This window comes from Pseudophryne corroboree, chromosome 2, assembly GCF_028390025.1.
Source record: "Pseudophryne corroboree isolate aPseCor3 chromosome 2, aPseCor3.hap2, whole genome shotgun sequence".
NCBI lineage: Eukaryota > Metazoa > Chordata > Amphibia > Anura > Myobatrachidae > Pseudophryne > Pseudophryne corroboree.
This window is the reverse complement of record NC_086445.1, coordinates 316612810-316633086: the sequence shown is the minus strand read 5'-3', so window position 1 is coordinate 316633086 and position 20277 is coordinate 316612810. Positions and strand designations below refer to the sequence as shown.

At 40.8% G+C, this 20277-nt stretch overlaps 1 long non-coding RNA gene across 1 annotated transcript in view; it reads right to left on the bottom strand.

The window, feature by feature from the left end:
- Positions 1-234: 234 nt before the first annotated feature.
- The window catches only part of LOC135050765 (uncharacterized), a 41866-nt gene continuing 21823 nt past the window's right edge, over positions 235-20277 (bottom strand). Inside the window, exons 2-3 of the long non-coding RNA XR_010241798.1 lie at positions 860-920; positions 235-333 (exon numbers count right to left, since the gene is read on the bottom strand). This is a non-coding gene — a long non-coding RNA (uncharacterized LOC135050765). The remainder of the gene's footprint in view (positions 334-859; positions 921-20277) is intronic.

Here is a 20277-nt window from a genome sequence, read left to right as displayed (position 1 = left end):
ACACAACTCTAACAATATGCACATGACTCTCACGTACATATATTTTGCCATATCAGAACTGTTATTCCTTGAACTATTTATCAAATACAGTACTAATTACTAACCTTAATGATCATGTGGAAATAATAATCTATGATATACTAATAGAACGAAACTCCACATAGACAGACCAGTGAGAGCAATACTAACGATTACCATTTGTCCTTTAAAACTCACCTCTACAGTTTCCCAGCACTGACAGCATGGAAAATATTTGACTCAAATATCCTGATTCTGAGGTTGGAGTAAAGCAAAAAAGGGCAAGTAACTGCATCTTGGCAAGACCATGTTGAACTGCATGTGGGGGAGATATAAAATGTGCAGAGATTTAAATTTGGGAGGCAAGTGTACAAATTCAGATCTAAATTGCACTGTAAAAATAAAGATATCCAAGATTTGTGGGTTTAATGCAGCGCTGGAGAGGCAAATGCGAGAAGGGCCAATGGCATGATGGGCTGGGTCGGCTGCACAGAAACCAGTGCTGGCACTCTACTCAGATGCCCAACACATGGAGACATTGGCTGACCGAGCAGCTCCGCCTCATTGTGCTCTGCTCGTGTTAGCAGAATTTGAGCCACAGGCCACAGCTCCATGAGCCATGACGGTGCCCCCTTGTCTCGCACGCGGCTACAATGCCAGGGCTATTGGAACTTCTTCAAAAAACTGTTGCAGTGTTTACTGGGGTGGTCTCTACAGTACATTGCGGTTAGGGTCCCTTGTGTTTGAGTGAACTTATCCTTTAAACATTGTTAGCTAGTTCTGTAGTGAGACCTCTATACATATGTAATAATAGCACCCCTTTGATGGTGTAGATTCGTACCTATTTTTCCCAGATGAAAGCTTGCAGATTCAGGACCTCTCACGGTTTCTTCCACTGGAGCCTGTGGCAGGAGAATGGAGACCCAGAGGAGGACCCCACAGATAAAAGAAAGCACAAATTGACGGTGAAAACAAACAAAAAAAATTGTAAAGATGGCGCTTTAGTTCAAAGGTGCTGCAGTCCACCAGCCGGGATGGTCAACTGAATCCCAAAAAGTCACAGTTTATACAGTCAAATTTTGCTGTGGTGCGCTCCCTGGGTTACTAGGGCAATATTCAATCTTCAGACGTGTTAGGCTCTGGTGAGGATATTCTTAATTCGGCAAAGATTCCCCACTCCAATTCACATGGTTTTACCCAAAAGATGAAAGAGAGAGCAATATAGTGAAGTATAGTCAGATTCAATTATGCTTATATAAATAAATGGAGTCCCACTGAATGGGCGGACCCACGTACCAGATTTTGTGGGGTGTCAGTAGTGCCCACCCAAATACGCCTGTGGTATTACTTCCACTGCTTTCTAGTAGTTTTCCTCAGAGATTCTTCACCAATTCACCTCTCCATTTGGAGTTATATCCCCAAAAATAGGAAGAGAACAGCAGTATATAGTGAAGTACTGTTTGTTCTGATATACAAATGATAATTTTTATTAAAGTGCAATAGAAGGTCTTTTTCTAAAAACATATGACGTCCAAGTGCAAATTTAGCAAGAATAAATAAATAATAAAATGTGCAATCCACCACAGATTAGTGGACCCACGTACCAGAGTTGTTGGGGTGTATCAAGTGTCCACCCAAAAACGCCTTAAATATTGCTCCCCGGGGTTTGCAGCAACAGTCAGCGAATTTCATCTGGATGCCGTAGGTACCTCCAACCAGTCACCAACGCATTTCTGCCCTATAGGGGCCTTTGTCAAGGTGTGTGGTGTATATGGGGTAGGGTCAATTTAAAACCCCCTCTGTGATCTGATTGGAGGACCCATCAATGCTCTATAAATGTGTATACAGACTTCATAACATATATATAAACTCCCTATCCATCAAGACATTCTTCCCACTGAACATGAATATCCTTGTTTGTACAATTTTTTGTGTAATTTTGTGTTTAACGGCGAGTGCGTGCGTTCCAAAGTCCGTGGAACGCACGCTGCTTCCTGTCAACCAACAAGCACATGACCGCATATGCCGCAGGTGAAGTTCATACGTGCGTTCTTTAGTTGATGGAACGCACGTTGTTTCCTGTTCTCTTCAGGTCACGTGACCGGACGTGCCGCGTGTAGCGCTCCGTGTCCTTGTGACCAAAAAACTCTCCTTGTCTGTGTAAACACCGTGGAGCGCACTGACAGCTTGCGTTCCACTGGTGTTTACACATGGATGTTTCCACTTCCGGTCCCGGGTATCTGATAGACTTGTGGATAGTACTGACAAATTACATTCACACATCATATTTAAAAATAATTTCAAATAACTGATTCTACCTGTGACATACTAAACTCACAACCTCCACAGCATATGTTGACAATTATGACACCATAAGGGTAAACAGAAAAATGAATGTATGGTACAGTATTATAGAAACCATTTCAATTCAAATTCCATGTTTAACCCCTTAGGGTTCAATGTACCCATTTCATATATGAGTTTCATTTCAGTTTGTGCTAACAATTCTTCTCCATTGTTCCTTCTCCATTGATTTTGGACCGCTCTTATCCCTATCACCTTCGTTAAACCTTTACATTTACTCTGATGGACTTCTTTAAAATGATTGGAGACTGAATGGGTAATGAGCCCTTTCTCTATGTTTCTGACATGCTCCGCCCATCTTATTTTGAGAGATCTGGATGTGCGTCCAATATATTGCATACCACACTTACATTCCATTAGATATATGCAATTTTTGGTATTGCATGTGATGAACTCATTAATGGCATATGTTACTCCCGTGGATGTGGACTGATAATTCTCAATTTTTGATGTCTGTGTTGTATGGTTTTGACACATTTTACACAGACCACACCTATGAAATCCCTTCGTCTTTATTCTAATAGATTTCTTGGGGGCCATAGCAATCTTCACAATCATCTGCCTCAAATTTGGGGCCCTCCGGTAAATTAATTTAGGTAATACTGATTTTAATTCCTCAATTAGCATGTTCATAGGCTCCTCCTGATATCCTTTGGCTCGAAAAAATATTTTTTATATCATTAGCCTACTTTCTATATATTTCTATTTCTGTGCAATTCCTCCTCATACGCTTAAATTGTCCTTTGGGTACATTCTTAATCCAGTTCAGATGATGGTTGCTTCCTCTAGGAATATATGCATTGGTATCAGTAGGTTTAAAAAAGGATTTTGTATGAATATGTCCCTCTTTGAAATATATCGTGAGATATAAAAAATTAATCTCCTTCTTACTTGTGTTAAAAATCAGGTGAATATTAAAATCATTAGAATTGAGGGATTTACAAAATTCTTCCAAAGGTTCTTTCTCTCCTTCCCAGATAAACACTATGTCGTCAATAAACCTATACCAGAATTTAATCTGCGGTAGATAGTTATTGTTTCCCCAAATATAACTGTCCTCCCAAAGGCTCATAAAAAGGTTAGCGTATGACGGCACAAATCGGGTGCCCATGGCTGTCCCTCTTATTTGCTGAAAAAATTTCCCATTATACCAGAAGAAATTATTTTTTAAAATAAAATCTATACTCTCTAATAAAAAGGGGATTAATGTACTAGAACTTTCATTTTTTCCCAGGTGGTATTTAACCGCCTGGACGCCTTTTTCATGGTCTATAATGGTATAAAGACTCCGAACATCTGCCGTACATAAAAAGAAATTGTCGTTCAAAGATACTGTCTTTAATTTGTTCAGAACATCAGTGGTGTCTTTAATATATGATTTAATTTTTAACACCTCTGGTTGCAGGTGATGGTTGATGAAATGAGATAAATTGGAAGTTATTGAATTTGTTCCTGCAACTATGGGTCTACCAGGGGGGTTTGTGACATCCTTATGTATCTTAGGAAGTACATAAAATACCGGAAGGCTAGGATCATTTACTTTGATATACTGTTCTTCTTTATCTGTAATAATATTTTGTTCTTTATATTTGGATAGTAAGTGCGTGAGATTCATCTCTATCCTTTCACTGGGATTTCCTCTCAGAATCACGTATGTCTCCTTATCTTCCAATTGTTTTTTTATTTCCTCATCATATTTGTCAACGTCCATGATTACTATACCCCCCCCCCCCCCCTTATCAGCCGGTTTGATAACTATATTTGTGTTGTCACTTAGACTCTCAATGGCTCCTTTCTGAGTTTTGGTTAGATTTTGGTGAGTTTTAATTTTAAAAGCAGCATCCTCCAAAACCGTCGTGACAGCTTTGTTAAAACTTTCTATAAAACACCCCCGATTAAATGTTGGATTAAAAGTGGATTTGGGCCTAAAAGGGTCTCTTGCCAATGTGGTTTCTCCCTTTTGTGTTAGGAAATATTTCTTTAAAGACACTTTTCTGACAAATTTTTGTATATCCAAATAAGTTTGGAATTTATTAAGCTTATTATCAGGGGCAAATTTCAGGCCTTTTTCAAGAATTTCCTTCTCATCTGTGGAGAGTGTGTGTTTACTTAAATTAAAAATGTCAATTTTCTCTGGGGTGGGAGTATTCTCTTTACTGTTCTTCTTTTTAGTGAGGCCCCTTCCTCTTTTGCCACGCTTTTTGTTAGTCCGCTTAAATACTAGAACCTTCTTTGCCTCCTCCTGCTCCCCCCTAAAAAATCATTGTTGTTAAAAGATTGATACCTATTTTCCAATCTTAGAGGTGGAGTGTGTCGTCTTTCCTGACTCCCCCTCCATTCATCCTTAATATAGAATCTATTTTGGTCCGGCTGATCTCTCCTATAGTTTCTTCCTGTATAATATCCTGTTCTGTCATCTCTATTACGATATCCTTCTCTATTTCTTATAAAGTGCTTTCTTCTATTGTTCCCCTGGTAAAGTCCTCTCTCATGTTGTGGTGTTGTGAACCTCTCTATGGCTGGACTTCTGTTTCTACCTTGATACTTGGTCTTTCTTTCTAATCAAGATGTAGTAGGTCTTCTGTGGAAAGGCTCCGTTCATAATCACATTGTACTTCTTCTCTACTGTCTTTTATTACTTCTACTGATTTCCTTGTACTTTCATCTCTCCTGCTGGCTCTACTTTTTTTCTCTTGTTTGTCCCTAATAAATTTCCTTTTCTTCCTCAAAATGGTTTCTTTCTCTTTTCTTACTATCCTTCGTTCCATTTCACCCTCTATTCTAATACAGTCATCTAAATCTCTATACGGTGTTAGTAATTCTGTATATTGTTCTATCTGGGTCTCTAATTATGCCAAATTCTTTTTCCTTTCATTGATTATTAGATTAATAAGGGCAAAAGAGCATTCTTCTAAAATCGTATCCCATTGATCATAGAATTCCTTACTTTCTTGATCTGAGGAGGGTCTTTTTTCTATTCTCAGACCCCTTGGTACGAGTTTCTCTGTGATGTATCTTTCTAGCGTCGTGGTTTCCTTCTGGTATTTTATGTACTTCCTAAGATACATAAGGATGTCACAAACCCCCCTGGTAGACCCATAGTTGCAGGAACAAATTCAATAACTTCCAATTTATCTCATTTCATCGACCATCACCTGCAACCAGAGGTGTTAAAAATTAAATCATATATTAAAGACACCACTGATGTTCTGAACAAATTAAAGACAGTATCTTGGAACTACAATTTCTTTTTATGTACGGCAGATGTTCGGAGTCTTTATACCATTATAGACCATGAAAAAGGCGTCCAGGCGGTTAAATACCACCTGGAAAAAAATGAAAGTTCTGGTACATTAATCCCCTTTTTATTAGAGAGTATAGATTTTATTTTAAAAAATAATTTCTTCTGGTATAATGGGAAATTTTTTCAGCAAATAAGAGGGACAGCCATGGGCACCTGATTTGCGCCGTCATACGCTAACCTTTTTATGAGCCTTTGGGAGGACAGTTATATTTGGGGAAACAATAACTATCTAACGCAGATTAAATTCTGGTATAGGTTTATTGACGACATAGTGTTTATCTGGGAAGGAGAGAAAGAACCTTTGGAAGAATTTTGTAAATCCCTCAATTCTAATGATTTTAATATTCACCTGATTTTTAACACAAGTAAGAAGGAGATTAATTTTTTAGATCTCACGATATATATCAAAGAGGGACATATTCATACAAAATCCTTTTTTAAACCTACTGATACCAATGCATATATTCCTAGAGGAAGCAACCATCATGCGAACTGGATTAAGAATGAAAAAGAATTTGGCACAATTAGAGACCCAGATAGAACAATATACAGAATTACTAACACCGTATAGAGATTTAGATGACTGTATTAGAATAGAGGGTGAAATGGAACGAAGGATAGTCAGAAAAGAGGAAGAAACCATTTTGAGGAAGAAAAGAAAATTTATTAGGGACAAACAAGAGAAAAAAAGTAGAGCCAGCAGGAGAGATGAAAGTACAAGGAAATCAGTAGAAGTAATAAAAGACAGTAGAGAAGAAGTACAATGTGATTGTGAACGGAGCCTTTCCCCAGAAAGACCTACTACATCACGATTAGAAAGAAAGACCAAGTATCAAGGTAGAAACAGAAGTCCAGCCATAGAGAGGTTCACAACACCACAACATGAAAGAGGACTTTACCAGGGGAGCAATAGAAGAAAGCACTTTATAAGAAATAGAGAAGGATATCGTCATAGAGATGACAGAACAGGATATTATACAGGAAGAAACTATAGGAGAGATCAGCCGGACCAAAATAGATTCTATATTAAGGATGAATGGAGGGGGAGTCAGGAAAGACGACACACTCCACCTCTAAGATTAGAAAATAGGTATCAATCTTTTAACAACAATGATTTTTTAGGGGGGAGCAGGAGGAGGCAAAGAAGGTTCTAGTATTTAAGCGGACTAACAAAAAGCGTGGCAAAAGAGGAAGGGACCTCACTAAAAAGAAGAACAGTAAAGAGAATACTCCCACCCCAGAGAAAATTGCCATTTTTAATTTAAGTAAACACACACTCTCCACAGATGAGAAGGAAATTCTTGAAAAAGGCCTGAAATTTGCCCCTGATAATAAGCTTAATAAATTCCAAACTTATTTGGATATACAAAAATTTGTCAGAAAAGTGTCTTTAAAGAAATATTTCCTAACACAAAAGGGAGGAACCACATTGGCAAGAGACCCTTTTAGGCCCAAATCCACTTTTAATCCAACATTTAATCGGGGGTGTTTTATAGAAAGTTTTAACAAAGCTGTCACAACGGATTTGGAGGATGCTGCTTTTAAAATGAAAACTCACCAAAATCTAACAAACTCAGAAAGGAGCCATCGAGAGTCTAAGTGACAACACGAATATAGTTATCAAACCGGCTGATAAGGGGGGGGGGGGGTATAGTAATCATGGACGTTGACAAATATGATGAGGAAATAAAAAAACAATTGGAAGATAAGGAGACATACATGACACTGAGAGGAAATCCCAGTGAAAGGATAGAGAAGAATCTCACGCACTTTCTATCCAAATATAAAGAACAAAATATTATTACAGATAAAGAAGAACAGTATATCAAAGTAAATGATCCTAGCCTTCCGGTATTTTATGTACTTCCTAAGATACATAAGGATGTCACAAACCCCCCTGGTAGACCCATAGTTGCAGGAACAAATTCAATAACTTCCAATTTATCTCATTTCATCGACCATCACCTGCAACCAGAGGTGTTAAAAATGAAATCATATATTAAAGACACCACTGATGTTCTGAACAAATTAAAGACAGTATCTTGGAACGACAATTTCTTTTTATGTACGGCAGATGTTCGGAGTCTTTATACCATTATAGACCATGAAAAAGGCGTCCAGGCGGTTAAATACCACCTGGGAAAAAATGAAAGTTCTAGTACATTAATCCCCTTTTTATTAGAGAGTATAGATTTTATTTTAAAAAATAATTTCTTCTGGTATAATGGGAAATTTTTTCAGCAAATAAGAGGGACAGCCATGGGCACCCGATTTGTGCCATCATACGCTAACCTTTTTATGAGCCTTTGGGAGGACAGTTATATTTGGGGAAACAATAACTATCTACCGCAGATTAAATTCTGGTATAGGTTTATTGACGACATAGTGTTTATCTGGGAAGGAGAGAAAGAACCTTTGGAAGCATTTTGTAAATCCCTCAATTCTAATGATTTTAATATTCACCTGATTTTAAACACAAGTAAGAAGGAGATTAATTTTTTAGATCTCACGATATATATCAAAGAGGGACATATTTATACAAAATCCTTTTTTAAACCTACTGATACCAATGCATATATTCCTACAGGAAGCAACCATCATCCAAACTGGATTAAGAATGTACCCAAAGGACAATTTAAGCGTATGAGGAGGAATTGCACAGAAATAGAAATATATAGAAAGCAGGCTAATGATATAAAAAAACAAATTTCGAGCCAAAGGATATCAGGAGGAGCCTATGAACATGCTAATTGAGGAATTAGTATCAGTAGATAGGGATGACACTCTGAAACCTAAAACAAAGGAAGACACAGAAAAATTCACATTACCTTTTATTACAACTTTTAATTGCCAATATAAAGGTATGGAAAAGATTGTGAGAAGACACTGGCACCTGTTGGCACGTGATCCAGTTTTAAAATCAGTATTACCGCCACAACCTAAATTCATTTACCGGAGGGCCCCAAATTTGAGGCAGATGATTGTGAAGAGTGCTATGGCCCCCAAGAAATCTATTAGAATAAAGACGAAGGGATGTCATAGGTGTGGTCTGTGTAAAATGTGTCAAACCCATACAACACAGACATCAAAAATTGAGAACTATCAGTCCACATCCACGGGAGTAACATATGCCATTAATGAGTTCATCACATGCAATACCAAAAATTGCATATATCTAATGGAATGTAAGTGTGGTATGCAATATATTGGACGCACATCCAGATCTCTCAAAATAAGATGGGCGGAGCATGTCAGAAACATAGAGAAAGGACTCATTACCCATTCAGTCTCCAATCATTTTAAAGAAGTCCATCAGAGTAAATGTAAAGGTTTAACGAAGGTGATAGGGATAAGAGCGGTCCAAAATCAATGGAGAAGGAACAATGGAGAAGAATTGTTAGCACAAACTGAAATGAAACTCATATATGAAATGGGTACATTGAACCCTAAGGGGTTAAACATGGAATTTGAATTGAAATGGTTTCTATAATACTGTACCATACATTAATTTTTCTGTTTACCCTTATGGTGTCATAATTGTCAACATATGCTGCGGAGGTTGTGAGTTTAGTATGTCACAGGTAGAATCAGTTATTTGAAATTATTTTTTAAATATGATGTGTGAATGTAATTTGTCAGTACTATCCACAAGTCTATCAGATACCCGGGACCGGAAGTGGAAACATCTATGTGTAAACACCAGTGGAACGCAAGCTGTCAGTGCGCTCCACGGTATTTACATAGACAAGGAGAGTTTTTTGGTCACAAGGACACGGAGCGCTACACGCGGCGCGTCCGGTCACGTGACCTGAAGAGAACAGGAAACAATGTGCGTTCCATCAACTAAGGAACGCACGTAAGAACTTCACCTGCGGCATATCCGGTCATGTGCTTGTTGGTTGACAGGAAGCAGCGTGCGTTCCACGGACTTTGGAACGCACGCACTCGCCGTTAAACACAAAATTACACAAAAAAATTGTACAAACAAGGATATTCATGTTCAGTGGGAAGAATGTCTTGATGGATAGGGAGTTTATATATATGTTATGAAGTCTGTATACACATTTATAGAGCATTGATGGGTCCTCCAATCAGATCACAGAGGGGGGTTTAAATGGACCCTACCCCATATACACCACACACCTTGACAAAGGCACCTATAGGGCAGAAACACGTTGGAGGTACCTACGGCATCCAGAGGAAATTCGCTGACTGTTGCTGCAAACCCCGGGGAGCAATATTTAAGGCGTTTTTGGGTGGACACTTGATACACCCCAACAACTCTGGTACGTGGGTCCACTTATCTGTGGTGGATTGCACATTTTATTATTTATTTATTCTTGCTAAATTTGCACTTGGACGTCATATGTTTTTAGAAAAAGACCTTCTATTGCACTTTAATAAAAATTATCATTTGTATATCAGAACAAACAGTACTTCACTATATACTGCTGTTCTCTTCCTATTTTTGGGGCTATAACTCCAAATGGAGAGGTGAATTGGTGAAGAATCTCTGAGGAAAACTACTAGAAAGCAGTGGAAGTAATACCACAGGCGTATTTGGGTGGGCACTACTGACACCCCACAAAATCTGGTATGTGGGTCCGCCCATTCAGTGGGACTCCATTTATTTATATAAGCATAATTGAATCTGACTATACTTCACTATATTGCTCTCTCTTTCATCTTTTGGGTAAAACCATGTGAATTGGAGTGGGGAATCTTTGCCGAATTAAGAATATCCTCACCAGAGCCTAACACGTCTGAAGATTGAATATTGCCCTAGTAACCCAGGGAGCGCACCACAGCAAAATTTGACTGTATAAACTGTGACGGTGAAAACAAGTTTATTGTGCTGGAGGTAGCTGGTCACCGCTGTAAGGTCAATGATGATGTGATTAAAGTGAAACACGTGCACTAAGTATCAGCACAACAAACCTTAGCAATAATACATTGAATAACAGCAATCACTAATTACTTAAAATAGCATAACATTCACATACAATCATCAGCATCAAATACTCAGATAAGTAACCTCTGGTCACTAAACCGGTACAATGTAAACTGTCCATTGGGTGGCAGTGAGCACCAGGCAAGAATGTTCAGTCCCTGCAATTAGGGTTCCGCAGTAGTAACAGTATCTCTCTCTATTAGATCCTGCGGATTAAAGTCCTCCAGAGGGAACTCTGAAGTGAATCAGGGCTGTGCACAGCATTTGTATTCCTTCCAATAGGGGTTCGGTAGGATAGTCACCAACAATTCATTGCATGAGCTTCCAATAGAGGGTGCAGATAGCTAAACTGATGTCACTTTTCAGTAGGACACAGAGCAAATAACACAATCCTGGCACACACGTAGTGCTGCGGTTCCAGCATGCAAGAGATAACTGATACAGTCCGTGATTTCCTTGCAATTAAAATGGTAAAAAGGGGAACAGGGGACTCGCACAACCCTATTTCTCAAGGCTTTCTATCAAAGCGACTGACAGCCCAAGTGAATCATATGTGTCCCTCTACTTGTAAATAGAGGCCTGCTGTGATCTGTCCCAAGAGTTAACAGGGGAGTCACTGTTGGCCTGGGTGCCCAAATGTGGGGGCTGTCTGGGGTGAGGTAGAGTACCTGTACTGTCTGCTGCTGTTGCCTGCTCCTGACGGTCACTTCTCCTCACTGCTGCTTGGCAGGGTGTAAGCCTCCTGATGTGCGGCGCCTCCCCTCCTACGGTACACACTGCTGGTCCTGTACAGCTGTGTGCTGTCCCAGACCAGCTCCTGCTGGTTTACTACTTCTTGCCACCACCAAGGCAGCATCTTTCTGGCTGGATCAGGGGCACCTCTCATGCGGTGAGCACCTCGCTCCCGCTCTCCTGGCCACTCACACCCACCACTGCTACTCTGCCTCTGGGCACACTTTTCTTGCGCTGCCAGCTCAGTCTCCTCCCTCAGCAGCTCTTTAGCGCTCGGCACCAACCCCACCTCTCACTTCTCCCGCTCTCAAGGACCCATTCTCCTCCTCGCACTGGGTTCTAATGCTCCCTTGTCAGGTTTCTCCCGGCCAGTGTTGCCTAGCAACCAGTCGACAGTTAACCCCTGCAGTTCTTGTAAGTACGCCTCCTCCCTGTGAGGAGAAGCAAGGCTTATTATTAAGTGGGATATTACACATAACTGAGAATCACGCTGTTTTGCTGCATCCATGTGGCTGCACATAAGAATTGTCATCTTTATTCCTGTGTGCACTTACAACAGTACATCTTTTTATAAACCACCCACATATAACTGTACATGAATATTCACTGACAATAGAATTCTCTGACAGAAGTAGTGTCTCAAAATCACTAATAATAACAACTCCATGATTTATAGTATAAGCCTTCTCGTCATACAATGTGAATTGTAGCATATTCTATCCTGCCATCTATAACAGTAAACAGATTTCCTCTCCTGCTTGCCAGATACCTTTTCTAAACACACAACTTCTACTCTCCCCTCTCTCAGCTTCCTGTCACGTTGCTGGGCTCTGTGGTAATAGTAACACTTTCTAAAGTTTGCTGTTGTGTTGACATTGCAGCACTGTTATACAGTGGAAACATGGGGGTAAATTTACTAAGATGGGAGTTCTATTTCAGATGGGATGTTGCCCATAGCAACCAATCATTTATCTAGCACCTTCTAGAAGATAATATCTGGTATCTGATTGGTTGCTATGGGCAACATCCCATCTTAAATAGAACTCCTATCTTAGTAAATTTACCCCAATGGACTCTTTACAATGGTGACAATGACCGACTAACCAAACTGCAGCTATGAGCCTATAACTAAAATTAAGGCAGTTTCACCAATAAATTCACTAATTTTCGCCTTCTAAAACCATTACTTCTATTGTTGTATTTATACTTTGTTTAATATTATTTTATGGTACTATATATTAGGAACAAATGTATGAGATATGACTAAATATGAGTAATTCTCCTGCAGTTTTCTCCCACTGGATAATAAATGCATGATTGGTAAATAGACTCACTAATCAAACTTAAAAAGTGTATAAAAGTTGCTTTGAATCTAAAAGCGTTCTCATTGTTATCTTTTACATTTGTTCAGATTGTGTTAAAATATTAGCCTGACCTTCATGATGTGATTTGTTACTCATGAAACACTGTCTGCAAGATATTAGCTTTAATTAGTCCACCTTGCACTATATGGATCAAAGCAAAGTCTTATTGATTGCTTAACTGGACTTGCTACTTTAACTGATCACTGAATGTGAAGAGCTATTTTTTCTTTTAATTATTTCCCCATCTTACTTTGATATTTCGCAATTAAATAGGCTGCAAAAAAAAAGTTTAAAATGTGTGATTTTAGATAGTATTAATATAAATAGGGAATCTCAGCATTGTGTAAAATGCTGAAAATTCATAAATGTGGCTCTGTCTAAATATTTTCACTAAATAGATGCTAAATATGTGTATATATATTGTAGCAGTATCAGCATAGAAGGCGATAGTGAGCCATGGAATCTGTGTGGGACATACCTCCCAACATGACCCTCTCCAGGAGGGACAAAATGCTCTGCTCCTGGACATCTCTCTTAATTTATGATTGCTGGCACCTGTGTTGAACAGGTTAATGGATAAAAATGGTGTTTCACCACAGGTGATGGCAATACTACATTAAGAGGGAAGTCCAGGAGCAGAGCATTCTGTCCCTCCTGGAGAGGGTCATGTTGGTAGGTATGCCTAAGGGCTGCATAGTGGAGACAGTCCAGGTGACTGTGCAGTCAGGTGAGGCTGCTGCCTGTGTATCCAGCCCAGGTTGGGTTGTGAGAGCCAGTCAGGCAGCCTGTGGATCCAAGTGGGACTGTGGCATGCAAAGAGCCCAGTGAGCCAGAAGGCCAATGTCTAAATCTGCAGGAGGCAGGGAAACCACAAATCTCTGTGACTGTGCTCATGTTATTGAGAAGCAAGAAACCAACGACCAATGGGGTAATTCAGATCTGATCGCTGCTGTGCATTTTCTCACAGTGGGCGATCAAGGGCCTAACTGTCAGAAAACAACAACAGGCATCGCCGGTCAGTGATGGGATGGTGCGAAAAATCCGATCGCAAGGTGATTAACAGGAAGAGGCCGTTTGTGGGTGGCAACTGAGTGTTTACAGGGAGTGCCCAAGCATTTTCAGGGCGGTGTCTGACGTCAGCCTGTTCTCATCGCACTGAAGGAGTAAGTCCTGGGTTGCTCACAGACTGCACGCAGTGGATTTTCGCAGCTCGGCGTACACATAGCATTGCACACTTGCACAGCGAATTTACACTCCACTTGGAGGCGGCGACTATCTGCAGCAGCAGGACAGCAAAATGAGCAGCCCAGCTATCAGATCTGAATTACCCCCAAAGCCAGGCCAGGCTAGTTATACTGTACCTATGAGAGACTGAGACTGTTGTATGCAGACTAGCTGCCCTGTTAAATAGGGGTCAAACAGTGAGCTAGTATCTTGATTGAAGGCTAGTTTATTTTTGTTTTTCATTCATGTTGAATGCTGCCAGCAAAGCTCCATTTGTTTCATTTGCACCTGAAAAGCTGTGTGTAGGCTGACTTTTAAGTACCTAAACACTAGACTCTCTACCGTGTATGTATTAGTCAATAGAAATCTTAATCCTTTAAATTAACACTCAATGTCATTTGTTTATGTGTTCACACAGTTGTGCCAATAAATCTTCTGTATTTATTTTATAATCTTCTGTAAGCTCCTCTTTTCTCCTTCCCATGTCACGTTATGTCCCATACAGCGATACTACTGTCTGCCACAAGCAAGCCTGCCATTAGAAATTGGGGAGCGCAGTACAAATGAATTGTCATTCTTCGCCACTTTGACTATATGTGAATCAGTAAATATACTCTAAAACTCAGTATTATATTACATTAGCGAAATACAGTATATTGGAGCTGTCTTATATTCAAGGTCTGTTGCTGTTCAGATTCATCACTTTACTAGTAGCAATTATAGGGGGCACCAGAGAATGTTTTGGCTTGGAGGAGAAAAATTTCTAGTTACGCCATTGATTAAGACGTTAAAATATCTGGGAACCTATCACAAATGCATATAATTGTTTCTATATGCCCTTCATACAGAGTTGTACAGGATATCCAAAATGCTGTCTACCATCAGGGGCACTGTGCGGGGGGGGGGGGGCACAGCTCCCCCACACACCCACATTTCTTACATATCAGAGACAGCAGCCTCTCTCCCCAGCGACAAACACACTGCTATGTGCTGAGCTGCAGAGGGTCCAGGGAGCAAAAATCTCTGCCTGCATAATGTACATGCGACCGCACTGATCCAATGCCCCACCACAACCACCGTTACTTTATACAGTGTTCCCATTGACTGATACTGATCTTGCAGAAAACAATACAAACTACATGGATATTATTCCTATGACTTAATCTGGTGTGCTGACTTGGAATGACACTGAAGGAAATGCATCAAACCTCATACAAAGTGTAGAAGTAGAGAAGTTGCCTCTAGCAGACCAATCAGCTTCTTGATAGCATTTATGAAGTACAGTCTATAAAATGATAGGTAGAAAATAATTGGTTGCTAAGGACAATTTCTCCACTTGCCAACTTTTCACCCACTATCAGTAATGGGGGTATATGACGTGTGCTAGACAGATGTGGACAGAGTATGGGTGTGCTGAGGGTGGGATGAACTATGTCCTGGCAGGGCTGATGATTAATGTTCTTTGTCTTATGGCAAGTTGCCACCAATGATAATGACTGCAAACTGCTTCTGACTGCTAATGCATAAGAATCAGCTTGCAGGTTTCCCCTTTGGCTTCCTCTGCGGGTTCTGCTAACGCTGAGTCCTTTGCTGGAGATACCTACACTACTAAAAGTGATATACAATTTATGTTAGCAGACTTCAAACTGTTTCTCACCTCCAATTTCCAACAGTTGTCTGCTGACCTTTGCAACAGGCTTGCTTCCCTTAGAAGTTACACTACTGCTGTGGAGGCTTAAGCAGAGTCTGTGTCAAAGGGAGTTCAGGATGCCTAATATGATATAGACTTTTTGTACAGAGAAATTGAGTTTTTACAGGACAAAAATGAGGATTTTGAAAACAAGGAGCGGAAAAATAACCTGCAAGTTCATAACATCCCTGAGATGGTGTTGCCCTATACTCTTGAACCCTATATGAAGTGACTCAAATGCTCGTACCCTTCCTCACAGATCAAACTTTGCTCATCAAAAGAGCTATTCTGAAAATCCCCTCCTTTAAAGCCAAAGACCAAATTGTTACCGCTAGCAGATCATCTCCAAAAATCTTCTTTGAGGAACACACAAATATTCCAGGATCTAGCTCCCTTTACTATTCTCAAATGAAGGGATGTGCAGGAAGTTACTAAAGTGTTGCAGGATATTGGTTAAACAGCATATACAAGTGGGGGTTCCCCTTTTGTTTGATCGTTGATGTGAATGGTTGGCATTCTTCCATGAAAGACCCAAAAGAAGGCAAAGAACTCCTGCACAGGCTTAAGCTGTCAAAAAACAAAGCTGGGGACCCTCCACTGGTTGTGCCGACTTGAGTAATGGGCGTGTATACTTTTACTATGCATTCCACTATGTTTGATACTTTTACTATGCATTCCACTATGTTTGTTGGTCCCATTAGGCACTAGTGATCTATTCACAGAGGACCTGTGATCGCTTGCCCTGACTCTGTGCATAATTCAGACCTGATCGCTGTTGTGCCAAAATCGCACATCGGCTGATTATCAAATGACTGCTCATGCGTATAAACTGCAATGCACAGGCGCGAGGCCAAACAGCTACAGAATGGTGCAAAAATTTTGATTGCTAGGGGTACGCAATTTGATTGACAGGAAGCAGATGTTTGTGAGTGGTAACTGGCCATTTTGAGGAAGCATCAGGAAAAACGCAGGTGTTCCCAAGCATTTTCTGGGCGGTTGTGTGATGTCAGCTCCGGCCCCGAACAACTTGATTCTTTCGCACGGTAGTAGTAAGTCCTGGGCTACGCACAGATTGCACCGACTGGAAAATTCATTCGATGGTGAGTTGCAAATGGATTTGCAGCTGTCTGCTGTCAGGAAAAAGTTTTCACATGGCGTACGAATTTATTAGAACACTTGCACGGGACGGGTTTACACTCTCTATGGGTGGCGACTATCTGATCGCAGCCCTCTGCAAATTTGCAGCACAGCGATCAGGTCTGAATTAGGTCCTCTGGGGGTCATTCCGAGTTGATCGTAGCTGTGCTAATTTTAGCACAGCTACGATTATTAACTCAGACATGCGGGGGGACGCCCAGCACAGGGCTAGACCGCCCCGCATGTCAGTGCCGCCCCCCCCCCCCCCCCGTACAATACAAAGGTATTGCACAGAGGTGATGCCTTTGTATTTGAGGAGTAACTCCTGGCCAGTGCAGCTCCTGCGGCTGGCCGGGAGTTGCTCGTCACTCCCGCTGGCCGCCGCGGCCCATTCCCCCCAGCGGTCCGGCCACACCTGCGTTGTCCAGACCGCTCCCCCTAAATGTCGTCTTAACGCCGCCGTTCAGCCTCCCCCCCAGCTTGCAACCGCCTCTGTCTCAGTGGCGATCGCTAGGTAACAAAAGCTGTCATGCGCCTGCGCATGCGCAGTTCCAACCCGATCGTTGCGCTGCGACAAACTGCAGCAAGCGATCAGATCGGAATGACCCCCTCTGTCTCTGTGTATTTTTGTACACTCATTTTAGGGCCACTTTGGTCGAACAGCTTTCATGTTTTCTACTACTTTAGGGTGCACCTCACAGAGTTACGGAGTCAGGGTACTGATCCTTTCTTGTAGCTAATTCTTTCTATTATTGCTGTATAATATTGTCAATTTAAATCCTCTCTACTTTTGAAGATTGAGCAGGTATCACATTTGTTTAACAATGTAGTTTTATTTATATTATTTTTGGTGGACAGTGTTTTTCCACTCGATTTCCTGCCAACCCTCCGCCTTCCCCATGGGACTTAAAAGAAGCATATTCCCTTTTTTTTCCTCTCCCAATTCACTTAATTGTTATTTTTTAAGCCCCACCCCAAATTTAGTGCCCTTTTGCATTGTCCCATGGTTGGCATACTTTTATATTCTGACTCCTAATAGGGCAACATTTTTGTGAACTCACCACCCACTTGAAGATGTTGAACTGTTCACATTCCCCTACCCCTCATCATTTCCTATCTCAGTGCCCTCTTTCTTCTTATTCCTAAGCACACTTTAGGCGAGGCAGCTGACTTTCTCTGATATCAGACACATTGCAAAGCATTACTCGTAGGGCCATGTTGCTAACAGTATTGTCTCTCAACATAAAGGGCCTAAATACCCCACAAAAGAGGTCACTTTTAAACAATTAATACCCAACGTTTAAAGAAATCCACTTTAAAAAGAACTCACAGACCTATTTGTCCTTCAGTCATTTCTCTAATGTTTCTACTCGTCCAATAACTTTAAAAAAATTGGGTTGCTTGCGATTATGATCCACTCATCAGTTCAATTTAAGCTGTTCTCCTCTAAATGTGATATAGAGGGAAGATATGTTATTCTAGTAGCCCAAATAGGTCACCAGTTCATTAATGTTGTGAATCTGTATGCGCCCAACGTGGGTCAGGCAAAGGTCTGCCTCACGATTTTTGCTGAAATCCAGAGAGTACGTAGGGGTATTATTCTGGTAGGAGGGTATTTTAATACAATTCTTTCCCCAGATTTGGACAGAAGTATACCACATCACACACACACACACACACACACACACCTCCCCCGCCTACTGTACGGTACTCTCTGTAAAACAGTAACCGACGCTGGTCTCTTTGACACATGGAGGGCTCATAACCCGATTTCTCTGGATTATACATTCTACTCTACTCTAACCCTCACGATTTGTATTCTAGAATTGACACAATACTTGGTTGTAGTCGGGTATTGAATGTATTGACCCAAAAAAATATTCTCACAAAAAAAAAAAAAGAATCACTTGCAACATCGTGGCTGTAAGGATTACATGTTCCCCCTATCAAAAAGAGGTATGCTCCAAGGACCCTCCCATAAAACAAATAGTTTACAATACCCCCAATTCATCCTCCATCAGAGAGAAAAAATAACCCTAATTGTTTTACTGCATATTGAAATTTTCATGTACGAAAAGATTTAATTGTAAGTGTTCACAGTTATGTATAGTATATATTTGGTATCATTAATTTTTATTAATTTAGGCTGCTCTCTTTTCAGTTTTCTTTATAAATGTTTTGCTATATCTGCAAATGTTCTCTATGCTTCCTGGTATTTGTACTGTTTTATTCAAGTTAGGTCTATTTGTTAAATAGTGGTTCTCAGGAATACTGTAGGTTTAAATGCAGTAACCCTGAGAACCAATATGTAATGAATAGGCCAATATTAAACATACAGTAGACTAAATTGGGATCTTTGTAGAATATTTATATGAATGTAAAGAACTGTTCATTATAGTCCTACTAGTATATTGGAACCATTGAATGCCAGGTCAAGGGGTCTCTCCTCCCCATCCGCCACAAGCTCCCACATTTATCCCAGCTGGGCACTGGCATATTTATAAGGGGTGCAGTGTGTGCAAGGCCCAAACCGCACAACCTGCACCCATTTTTTTCAATACTCACCCTCCAGAGTCCAGCATCTGCAGCAACAGCACTGCAGAACTCACCAGGAAAATGGTGCAACGGCCATTTTACCAGCACTTCGCATATGTACACTATGGAAATCACTGGGAAAATGGCAGCTGCACCATTTTCCCAGAGAACTGCGAATGTGTAGTAGACTCTGGGACAGTGCTAGGGTCCCCTAGTGACCCTATTGCCCAGAGTCTACAGCGCTGCCGGCAAAAGAAGAGGGAGCCTAGACTAAATATGCACACGGGCTTCCTCCTCTCTAGATGCTCCCCTGCAGCTGGGACATCTTTCTCTCTTACCCTAAGGTACGGGACACTAAGAGAGGGGAACACACCATTCCTACTGTGCATGTTCATCTCTGGACATGTGATCTTTGATTAATATGTAAAAGTAGCTTAGGGAGCTAGCATAGAGGAAAAGAAGGAAAGAAAGGAATGTGGCTTTTCACATGATGGGGTGATTTTGCACATTTTCACATGTGCATATTATGAGATTATTTTATTCATCAACAGTTGATCTATAGGGCATGTTGTTCCCTTTCCTATCCAGTGCCCTCTTCATTCGTTCCAATGATTGCTCCACAATCACAACCCACTCAACTCGAGGAGCAGTAGACCTCCTTATTATTCAGATAAGGTAGAGATATTATTCATTTTATGGACATTGGCCCTCATTCCGAGTTGTTCGCTCGCAAGCGGATTTTAGCAGATTTGCTCATGCTAAGCCGCCGCCTACTGGGAGTGAATCTTAGCATCTTAAAATTGCGAACGATGTATTCGCAATATTGCGATTACACACCTCGTAGCAGTTTCTGAGTAGCTCCAGACTTACTCGGCATCTGCGATCATTTCAGTGCTTGTCGTTCCTGGTTTGACGTCACAAACACACCCAGCGTTCGCCCAGACACTCCTCCGTTTCA